The 10,956-nt window shown below is 40.4% G+C and overlaps 1 protein-coding gene across 3 annotated transcripts in view; it reads right to left on the minus strand.

Annotated features, from left to right (window-relative positions):
* ctnnd2b (catenin (cadherin-associated protein), delta 2b) overlaps window positions 1-9,895 on the minus strand; it is an 80,881-nt gene extending 70,986 nt beyond the window's left edge. The window contains exon 1 of one of the 3 annotated variants that reach the window (XM_020045468.2): window positions 9,880-9,895. The gene's annotated coding sequence lies outside the window, so the exon portion shown is untranslated. Of the gene's footprint in view, window positions 1-8,299; window positions 8,561-9,879 lie in introns of those variants that run through there. The other 2 variants (XM_010894067.4, XM_010894066.3) reach the window with 2 other exon arrangements.
* Window positions 9,896-10,956: the final 1,061 nt, after the last annotated feature.

Below are 10,956 nucleotides of genomic sequence, written 5' to 3' on the forward strand. Positions count from 1 at the left end.
TACAAATAAGTAACACAGAGTAAAAGACAAGCTTTAAAGAATGAACATGACTTATTTTAGACCTGGTCATTTATATCCCTTCTTTCTGAAAACAATTGTTGCAATGTGCACTCAATGAAGTAGACTGGAATTCTGAGTGTTGCATTCACCAACATTCATTTAGCCCCAACTAGCATTTCTATTTGTACTGGTGAATGCTAACATATCATTGGTTTCATATCTAGTACTACTTTCCTAAGCTTGAATAAAAATATAATTAAAATGTTTTGTTTTCATTTTAGTATTTCGTTATGGTTATAGGCCCAGCTAATAGTGACAGTAACATTGACCGGTTTGCTAGCAGGAAGTAATATTATAACAACACATATAACAATCCTGCCTAGCAATAAGATTACTTAAAAGTTTAAATGGGGAATATCTCGGGCATTCTGAAAAGTTTTGTTGAAAAATAATATTTGAAACATGAACTTAAAGCATTGACTGCTAATGCCTACTGACTATTTGTGCTTGAACTGTTGCTAGTAGTACAAGAAGAATCTCATATATTTCATTTTTTTTGGAAGCAAGCATAAGGAACAATGAGTTTGGCTTGTAAAAACCCTGTCCACAGCATAAAACATAAAAGTTGATTTTATAGTTTTCCAGTCCAGCAATATCAATAAGCTAGGCAAATGTGCATCATTACAGTGAAATGTTATGATTGGTTTGCCAGAGTTTAGCGTTCTACATCAGGACTTCGAAGTCACAATGCAAAGGACGAGGTTTGTAAAAATAAATAAAAAAATACCAGTACAGTAGGTCCATTGCTAAAAAGAAATCGAATAACTTGGTTCGCCACTTCCTTATTTCAAACAACAGCTAGTTATATCTGCCCAACTCAAGACCTAGTTACATTAGACAGTTGAGCTTAAGACCTCAGTTAGTGACATCATGGTCACTTTTTCCAGTGTTTGGGGGTTACGCGTTACTTTGTACTTTCGTTACAGTAGTCTGACTTTTTAACGGTACCAAGTAACGTAAAGCATTATTTAATTTAAGTAATCCTTTGCTAGTTTATTTTTCGAATAAATTACACGCTACTCAATTTCCCTCAGTGCAACCAACACGTTGTGTTTATTTTCTCCAGTAGCAAGTGGCAACCAAAGGATGCAAAGATGAGAGCACCAGCACTTCATGCTAAAGTTCAAAATACACCAATTAATGGCACAATCAACTCCCATCATTTTCAAATGGATATGTAGCGCTGACTAGCTATTTGTGCAGCGGGCAGCTGAGCTGCGCGATTTAGACACTCGCTCAGCTTACTACACTGCTCAAAACACACATCAGGTCTCAATTAACTAAATGTATTAAAGACCTTTACAGTACATTGTGTAATTCGTTGAGAACAAAATGAAGTTAAAAATGTGAATAGAAACAAAAATCACCAACCGATGGAGGGCTGGGTTCAAACCCACATAGAAAATCAAAGGAAACAATTGAAATCGCAGGCTTCAAACTTATGTGAATTTCATCCCTGCAACTCTTAATGTGACTCAGTAGTGTGTATGGCCCCCACGTGCTTGTATGAACTCCTGACAACGTATGGGCATTCTTCTAATGAGATGGCGGATGGCGTCCTGGGGATCTCCTACCAGACCTGGATCAGGGCTTCAGTGAGCTCCTGGACAGTCTGTGGCACTACTTGGCAGGGTCGGATGCACTAATACATAACATCCCAGAGGTTCTCAATTGGATTCAGGTCTGGGGAACAAGAGGGCCAGTCAATGGCATCAATGCCTTTGTAATCCAGGAACTGCCTACACACTCTGGCCACATGAGGCCAGGCATTGTCCTGCACCAGGAGGAACCCAGGGCCCACTGCACCAGCGTAAGGTCTGACGATGGGTCTGAGGATTTCATCCTGGTACCTAACAGCAGTCAGGGTACCGTTGGCTGGCACATGGAGGTCTGTGCGACCAAGAATATGCCTCCCCAGACCGTCACTGTCCCACTGTCAAACCAGTCATGCTGGATGATGTTGGAGGCAGCATAACGTTCACCACAGCGTCTCCAGACTGTTTCACGTCTGTCACATGTGCTCAGTGTGAACGTGCTCTCATCTGTGAAGAGAGTTGGGCTCCTATTGCGGACCTGTCAATTCTGGAGTTCTCTGGTGAATGCCAATCGAGCTGCACAGTGCTGGGCTGTGAACACAGGTCCCACTAGAGGACACACATGGAGTCTGTTTCTGACAGTTTGGTCAGAAACACACACACCAATAGCCCACTGGAGGTCATTTTGTAGGGCTCTGGCAGTGCTCCTCCTGTTCCTCCTCAAAGGAGCAGATACCGGTCCTGCTGGTGGGTTCATCCAGCTCTCCTTGTGTAATGGCCCGTCTCCTGGCACCTCCTCCATGCTCTTGAGAGTGTATTGGGAGACACAGCAGATCTTCTTGTGATGGCACATATGGATGTGCCATCGTGGAGGAGCTGGACAGCCTGTGCAACCTGAATGGGCTGCAGGTACTGCCTCATGCTACCAGTAGTGACAAGGACACAAGCAAAATGCAAAACTAGAGAAGGATCAGTCAGGGAGGATAAGGAGAGAGCAACTGTCTGTGGCCACCATGTGCAAAACCATTTCCTTTTTGGGGGTGGTCTTGCTGTTGCCTCTCCACACATCTGTCATTTGCACCAAAACAGCTAACACTGATTCACATTCGCTTATGCTTCCTAACTGGACAGACTGATATCCCTGAAGTATATTTGACTTTGTGTTATCCTGTGATGATTACAGCCAAATATTTATTTATTTAATGCAAGTGTACATAAATAACAAAACATCAGTATCTGTACTGGCCAATCATTTTCTTGTTGAAGCCAGTGCTTGACTTGGGCTAAAATAAGTGCAGGAACTGCCAAATTGCACATAAGACAATGTTCATCAAAATGTATGTTTTAGTAAGGCTTGTTCCAGTAAGGCATCCCTAAGTGATTGGTTAGCATTCCTGTACACAATTATATATTTTCATATCACATCAAAGAGTTAAATTTTAAATTTTTTGGATGAGTTCGCATTTAAGGCATTACAGCAAATCAAAATATAATGTGTACAGATTCATTTAAAATGGAACTCCTGATTGTCCCACTGTGTGCTCCAGTGAAGACTTTTTCCCTTCCTGGATGAGCAACCACATCCTTGATATTTTTAAGATGAAAGACTATTTTAATTTCTAAAAACTGTGTGATGTTTGTGGACATTATTTCTCTGAACAATTTTAATTTTAATTTTATTTATTGTTGAATTTTCTGAATCTTGCTAGGAACATTAAAAATGTACCACATTTCCACATTTCACAGATGATTCAAACAAAGAACTGTCTTCCTAACTATAAAAATAAGAGTTTTATAAAAATGAGTTAGCCTATGCTTGCTTTTGAAACATTGAAGAAAGTTTAGGCAAGTCAACCACTCATGTAAAGGTAAAAACCATAAGAAAAGGAAAAGCCAGGGCAGGTTCCAGACATTTCCAGAGTTAATGAAGCATTTAAAATACCATCATGCTAACTGCATGGATCTAAATTCTGGCCAGGCCAATTATGGCTACCATGGGCAGAAGATGAGATAGAAAGCGGAGTTCCTTTCAGTGGCAAACACTGCTCAACTTACATTTACATGCATAGTACTGAACACAAATAAACACTTAAGTAGAAGAATAGCAGCTATTAACACTTTAACACCGTTATTGACAGTGGCCTACATAGGTTTTTGGTTTGCATGGTGCAATTTCAGCCAGCATAATTCATTTTTTCTCAACTATGGTAGAAAGCAGAAACATATCACTTTAAATTTAATTTGACATTTGGCACTGCGTGCTTTGGGGCCCCTTTTCTAAAAACGTCATTGTTGTCTAGCAGTTAGCTCACAGTTTTCTAACTTCGACAATAATTTTGAGCTGCACAGCCAATCTCCAGCGACATGACTAATGTAAAACAAAACATTACTTTTACATTTTTGGATGATGCAAGTTGTCAATCATTGGATATAGTCAATCTTCGTGTATAGCTGGCCACCCCAGCCATTTTTAGATGATTAAAAAATATCTATATATATTCAACATTTATGAATGAGGCAATACCGGTGCTCGGTGCTCTTTTGCAACTTTAACAGGAACATGGTAAACCTGCAGCCATGTATTTCTCTCCTTGGCTCTGTTAAAATTGGATGAGTCCAAACAGTCTACATCTATATTAGTTTTTTTAATTTAGTTTAGAGTTAGAGTTTATCATATTGTTACAATGGTAAACAATGTGTGGTTTTGCCAGGCAAAGTAGCAGGGTAGGCAAGTTATCTGGCTGAATAACTACTTAGCTGATTAGCTTGCTGGCTAGGATGACTGCTATATAAAACTTCTGATAGCTGGTTAGAGGGTGTTTTGTAGGTTAATTCCAAAATGTTGGTTTACTTGTGGCTCAATTTACTAATAAAACTATAAAAAGGCAAGAGATTACCTATGTATAGGCAGACACTGGCTGAGTCATGCAGTGCTAATGTAAAAGGCTTAGCTAGCAGGTTAGTTAGATAGCAGTTTTACAAGTTGACGTACTGGCCAACAATTATATATATTCCAGTTTCAGACGTTTCAGGCTGACTGACTGTGACACTATTTTTGGCATGACTTTGTTAATCTTCAGAATTAGGTTTAACTTTGATGTGTATACTACTGCAAATCCGAAAGAAACGTATGGTTATATAACAGGCTGCCTAACCTTAAATGAAGACACTATGCTTGTGTTTCGTTTATTTTTGGGTGTTTTCTGTGTCTCAAAAGCAACATAAAAGAAGAACTTTACACTAGTATGTACCTTGACTTGCTTTTCTGTTCTCTTTTCAACCTTTTAGTAAAGATTAGAGCTGATTTACACAATTGTTCAACTCCTTTTTGGGTTGACAACACAAGTTATTAAAAAGTTCACAGCGTATTTGAAGAATCCTACTGCCGTACTCCACAAATGATTAGCACTGTAGTCTGAGTTTCCCATGCTATCATGTACTTTCCGGTGTAGAAATACTATGGGAAATTAAAGAGGGAAGATTAGTCCGTTACAGAGCAGCCTTCGGAGAAGGAAGGCTAACGTAAAGGGAGATATTTAAGTTCACAGAAAGGTTGAACCCAACTTGGATATCCACATACCTGACTGTCCTTTCTACTGGGAGAAGCAGAGAGAATGACTGATAGAAGGAGAGAGGCAGAGGGAAAACAAGGGAGACAGGAGACAGAGAGGAGAGACAGACAGAGGGGCTGAGAGGCTCTTCCTCCCCTGAACACAACTCCAACAACTCAAATGGCAATGAATGTACTGTATAATTAAAAAGAAGGCGGAAACAAGACAGGGACTGAGTGGATAAACTACCTGAAAAGGAATAGCTTGTTCTAAATGATGATAAGTGACGAATGACCGAGTCAACCTGTGGTTGTAATTTTCCACTTCACAACACAAAAGACTTCAGGACAGCATTATAGTTACATAAGGCCCAACAGCAGTGAGCTAAAGGGAAGCCTGGCTAAACGGTGGCCTGACCTGATAGAGGGCAGTAGAAATCACAATCTGTTTTACTCCATAATGGACGTTTCATTTGGTTAAAATCTACAGTACCTGACACAAACATTCACAAGTATCATGGCGTCAACTTGGCAACCACTAAAGGGCATTGATTGATTGCAGAAAAGCAATAGAGTGGTCATTTGAGACATAGGTGTGTGCCTTGATATAGTGGGCTTACTTATTGAGAAAGAAACATCTTCAAAACGAGCAACTGACACATTGATTCCTGTGGTAAGGAAAACATTTCCTTTAGTTTTTCAATTAGCCTACACAGGTAGGCCCAGACAGAAACAGCACAAATCAGATGATACCAATACCAAACAAATGACTGAATACCCCTGGCTACTAATAACACAGACTGTCTTTTATAATCAATTCTAATGTGGTCAATTCTGTACACATGCAGCACTTTAATAATAAATGACAATAATAGCACTCTGCTAGTCTGAAACAGTTGAACCCCCCAATACTACAGGGTATCATGGGATTGATGACCTCGGCCTGTGTCCATTATCTTTCAAAAACAGGGAGGGGGCTGAGGCTGGAGCACAGACAGCCAGGCCATGATATCAATCAGCCGCTTTGATGATTGGAATACAGCCCTGTGCACTCACACAACAACCCCTTCAACATATTTCCCTTGACCAAAAACAACGCTTATCGTACAAGTTTATCAGGACAAACAATGGATTCTTCAAATTGATAACAAATTGAATGACAGCGCTTTTTAAAACCAGGCCCTATCTCCCAGACAACGATAAGAATATCTTCATTGTGTAGAGGAAAGCAGAAAGATCATGTCTGACCATGGCTGATTGGATAAAGGGAAAGACCAGAAAACCTACCATGCTACCAACAACATAGAACTGAGTAACTGTGGGAGTCATTCTGCAGACACTGACCAAAACCCTAGACTCTGGTGGTGTAAGTCTCCAACCACTGTCAAAATGATCTAATGAAACAAAAAGGCTCGGAATAGCTGAGCCATTTCAGGTATCTTTGTTGCATACACCAGGCATAGCGGTCTATAGTATAAGCACAGTCGGCCATTTATAATGACACCTCACCTTATTCAGTAGCCAATGAATAGTTTAGCCTCTTTATACGGACTTGCCTATCTACAGTCTTGGCAATCATTCATCATTCCAGTGATCCCGTCTGGAAGATAAGTCAAATAGAGCCTGGGCCATTGGATGACAGCTCCTCCTGACTTTGGCCCTCATTTTACTCAATCACTACACCATTTGAATTCCGTTTACAAATAGTGTATCAAATCATCCTGTCCATGAGCTCTCTTTCTCTCTCTTTCTTTCTCTCCGTCTCTCTGAGACTGATGAGTAGAAGCCATTGGCATGTAATAGAATAGGCCAAGGTTTCTAGGACACAGATATGACCTACTACACTATATCAATGTTGTTGATTACCTAGTTAGGGCCAATGGTTATCTTGTCCATAACCTAACCCTCTACAGATTGCAGAAAGCATTGTTAAGTCATGAAATAGGTTCATGCCAAGGTTTCTATGATGTAGCTACACTGTGTCTTTGTTGCTGATGACCCATGTGAGGGCCAAGTCATTTGTTCTGGCCCAGGGGACACTAGGATCATATACATCTGACTAAAAGATGTGTCATATTGAAGATAGGGTTTAGAGGACTTCTGATTTGTTCATACAATCTGTAGCATTTCAAGTGTGATTTATGTCCATATCTTCAGTATTATACAGTTGTTCAACATAGTGAATAATAAGGTCCAGTCTTACCTACAGGCCTCGTCCACCATTTATTCATGAATTAATCATTCCCTCGATGTGTTATATAGTTTCAACATGGCCTCTATCTTTAACTTAAAAGCATCAATGTTTTTATTATTGATCGAGAAAAACAAGTGTTTCACAGATTTTTAAGTAGCATATGCAACCATTATCTAAATTTTGCTTCAAATAATTTCAAATTATCGGTAGCTTCTTTATTACAGAAAGCAAAAAGAAAATGTAAGGTTTAAAAAACTCTGCGCCCAAATGAATACATGGGGAAAACATGCTGACTATTTTTGCAATATTCGTGCCAGGCATTGCAGTCAAAACACGATCAAACGCTGAGCATCACATGCACATAAAAAATGATGCTAATTTTATATGGAGTTGATCTGAGGCAATGCACCCTATTGAAATAAATATTATGCAAATAGGGCTTCCTTTGATGATGAAAGAGATGCTGAAGTCAGAGAAGACAACAATGCACAGAAAACTAGAATAAGGTGTCTAATCATAGCAATCATCACACAAAAACGAGACATTATTCTCACCATTCTATCTCTTTACATCATTGCATTACAGACAAAAGAATGACGGTAATTTAACGATATCCTGTCGAACTAGTAAAATCTTATAAATAAATGTGGAAATAGGTCAATCAGAAAGTAATAGTTTTTTTTTTTTTTTCTGAACATCCCCCGCCTTGGATGGCAAATGAGCCGCTAATGGATTCCATTTTTGGTCCACAATCACTGAAAGCTTTACCACAAGATAAACCACTAATATTACACTTTCAACGCTGGAAAAACATCTGGCAAAAGGACAAAAGGTGTCATTAATTAATGAAATTTTACTCCCTTTCCGAAACAACTGCTAAATTAATCTTATTTCGTAATTGTGCGGTGTGCATGAAGTGTATGACAGCTGGAAAAGCTACTGGAATGACATTGCGCTTACTGTAAAATATCCCGGGGAACCGCGTTCTTCTTGACTCCCCTCGATTGGTACCCAAAATTCAAACCATGTAAAATACGTAAAGCATTCCTTGCGAATGGTCCGCAAACACACCTCAGGCCTAGGCTAGATGTTGTTGTTGGCGGAAAAGACAGCATCCACTGAATAGCCAAGAGAGACGCTAGTACGGGTTGGATGGGGAGCCCCGTTCACTGCGGTGTGCAGCAGAGAAGGCAGCGGCGCTTGCTCTCTCCTATCCTCCCTGGTCTGTTACATCCCCCCTTGCTGTCAAACTACGTTGTGCAGCTTAGGTACGAGTACAAGCAGCGACATCTTCCGGTGATGCACGAATGAGCATGACTTTCCCACATTTCACGGCATCTGTTGCCCAGGAGGCTACACATCCATCCAGTTAGGTATAATCTGATATGAGCTTCTTACTTCTGACTTTTAGCTAAATTAGCAACTACAAGATTTAATAAGCTTGATCATGGTTATGTACTTATTTCTAGAAATGAGGATTATATCGCATGTCCATCCATCAGGTCGGTCCATAGGACCAGTGGTGTCCTTTGTGAATATATCACATTGACAAAGATACATATAGACCTACATTTTTTTAAATAAATCTAATGTAAAGCAAATGTCTGAACGGTGTATGTTCCCCCTCTGCACTCTCACAGTCATTCCCCTATTGTCTAGCTCAAACAAGTTGGGATGACATCATCGTTTCCCATGGGGCCCTGTGGCATTGAGCAGCAACATGACTGCTATAGTCTGCTGAAGAAGGCCAGTGGCCACATCACTTCCTCTGAGTCAAAAGGGTACACGGTTGAGGCAGACAGCTCAGAGATGTCAAGAAATATTTCCATCAGGGACTGGGGGAGCGCATTAAGCTTTTTAAGGTTGATTAAAAGTCCTACTGGCCACTCTTAACCCTATGCAACCCTTTTTATAACGAAGGCATGTGGATTGCATGGAGGTTTGCTGTTCCATCTACACACACTCTTACCATCGAAACCTAAGGTGAAACCAGAGTCTGCCAGACATATAAGGTGAAATCTTAGTCCGACACAGACATACAAGCACGGTGTGAATGCGTATTCGTAGAATATACTTCAGTTTCTACTGCTGATACTGTGTTCTGCTGCTATCATTAATAATTTGTGCCTATTTTTGTCTATTTCTCATGACTTACAGGACGTACAGACAGAATGCCGGGAAAGCTGTATAAAACATAATATTCTATTTTAGTATTTTGCTGTTAGCTCTGAACCGGTGCATATAAAACCAAAAGTACTGCCTACAATTTGCATCAGTTTTGTTAGAGGTACCTTTTAATATTAAAAGCTTTACATAATAATTCAACACAGAGGCAGAAGGTTTCCATTCCCTGGCTTCTGCTAATTGATATTATCTAGTTATTAGCTATTATCACAGCTAGTGTGTATTATTTTGTGCAGTGATGAATAAGGGCACGACACACCCGATCTCCCTTTCATCTCTCAGGCATCGCACATCGCCCACGGCTCTAGCAGACTGGCGTACTCGATTGGGATTAAGAAAACACCGGAATGACTTACTACTGTGTTGTTACGGTGTGGAGAATGCATCCACCTCTGCCACTGCTGCACAGTTTAAAGGGGAAAGCCTCCACCTTTGGCTTGTGTCTCGCTGCAGGTTTCACAAGCACTGCCAGTCACTGGGGATGCAAGGGGAGGGCCCCGCCAGTCTTAGTCACAGTACGTAATCTGTGAAAATCCACCACAGAGGAATAACTGAGAGATGCGCGGCGAGTGAATTCAGGCGAACACACTTAGAGAAACACACCTAGGCAACAATGAGCAAAGCCAAAATGTTCTGTTACCCATATCGCACAATATACAAGTGAAATAATCCACTTGGTCACAAATGAGCGTTGTGCCATAATTGCTTTTCTATGGCGAAACTTCACAAAAGAGCAGCCCAGTAGGCCATTTAACGGGTGGTGATGTCATGTGTGCCAAGCACCTCCGTCCACTGGCCTGGGTGGTATGCTTGGGAATAGGGTGTCATTTAGAACACAGCCTTGGTATATGAAACCAGGCTTTAATCCAGCAGCTGAGCCAGTCTCCCTGACTTGGAGTCCTCCCCACAGACAAAATGGAAAGTCTGAGCCCAAGTGCTTCCATTTTGGATCAATGTCCACTTGCTGGTGGATATAGAAAACTCATTCATTTGTGACCTTGAAGAGGAGATTATAGGATGAAAGGCCAGGGCAGGGATTTAGCCCCCAATGCACATCCCCCGCAACCCAAGCACAATCTAGCAAAATATGTGAACAGAGAGAGAGTGTATTGTATTGTAGCTTTCCCTTTTACTCCACCAGCTTGAATCACCATTACCTATTTTTTTAAAGTATGAATACAATAATTATTCTGAATAAGTGTATGTGAATGTGAATTTGTAATGTGTCACAGAAAAGCTGGGCCTTTTGACAAGGGACATCACAGATATTTCACAGTGGAGCTTTGCTGTTTAAAATTGTGCTAGACTATACTGTAGATTATTGGCTCATGGCAATAAAAGATTCAAAAAAACACCTTGGTCAAAAGATAATGTATGGCACTGAAAATAAATACCTAAACGGACAGTATAGCACCATCTAGTGGACTATTTGA

This window comes from Esox lucius, chromosome 3 (genome assembly GCF_011004845.1).
Source record: "Esox lucius isolate fEsoLuc1 chromosome 3, fEsoLuc1.pri, whole genome shotgun sequence".
Classification (NCBI taxonomy): Eukaryota; Metazoa; Chordata; class Actinopteri; order Esociformes; family Esocidae; genus Esox; species Esox lucius.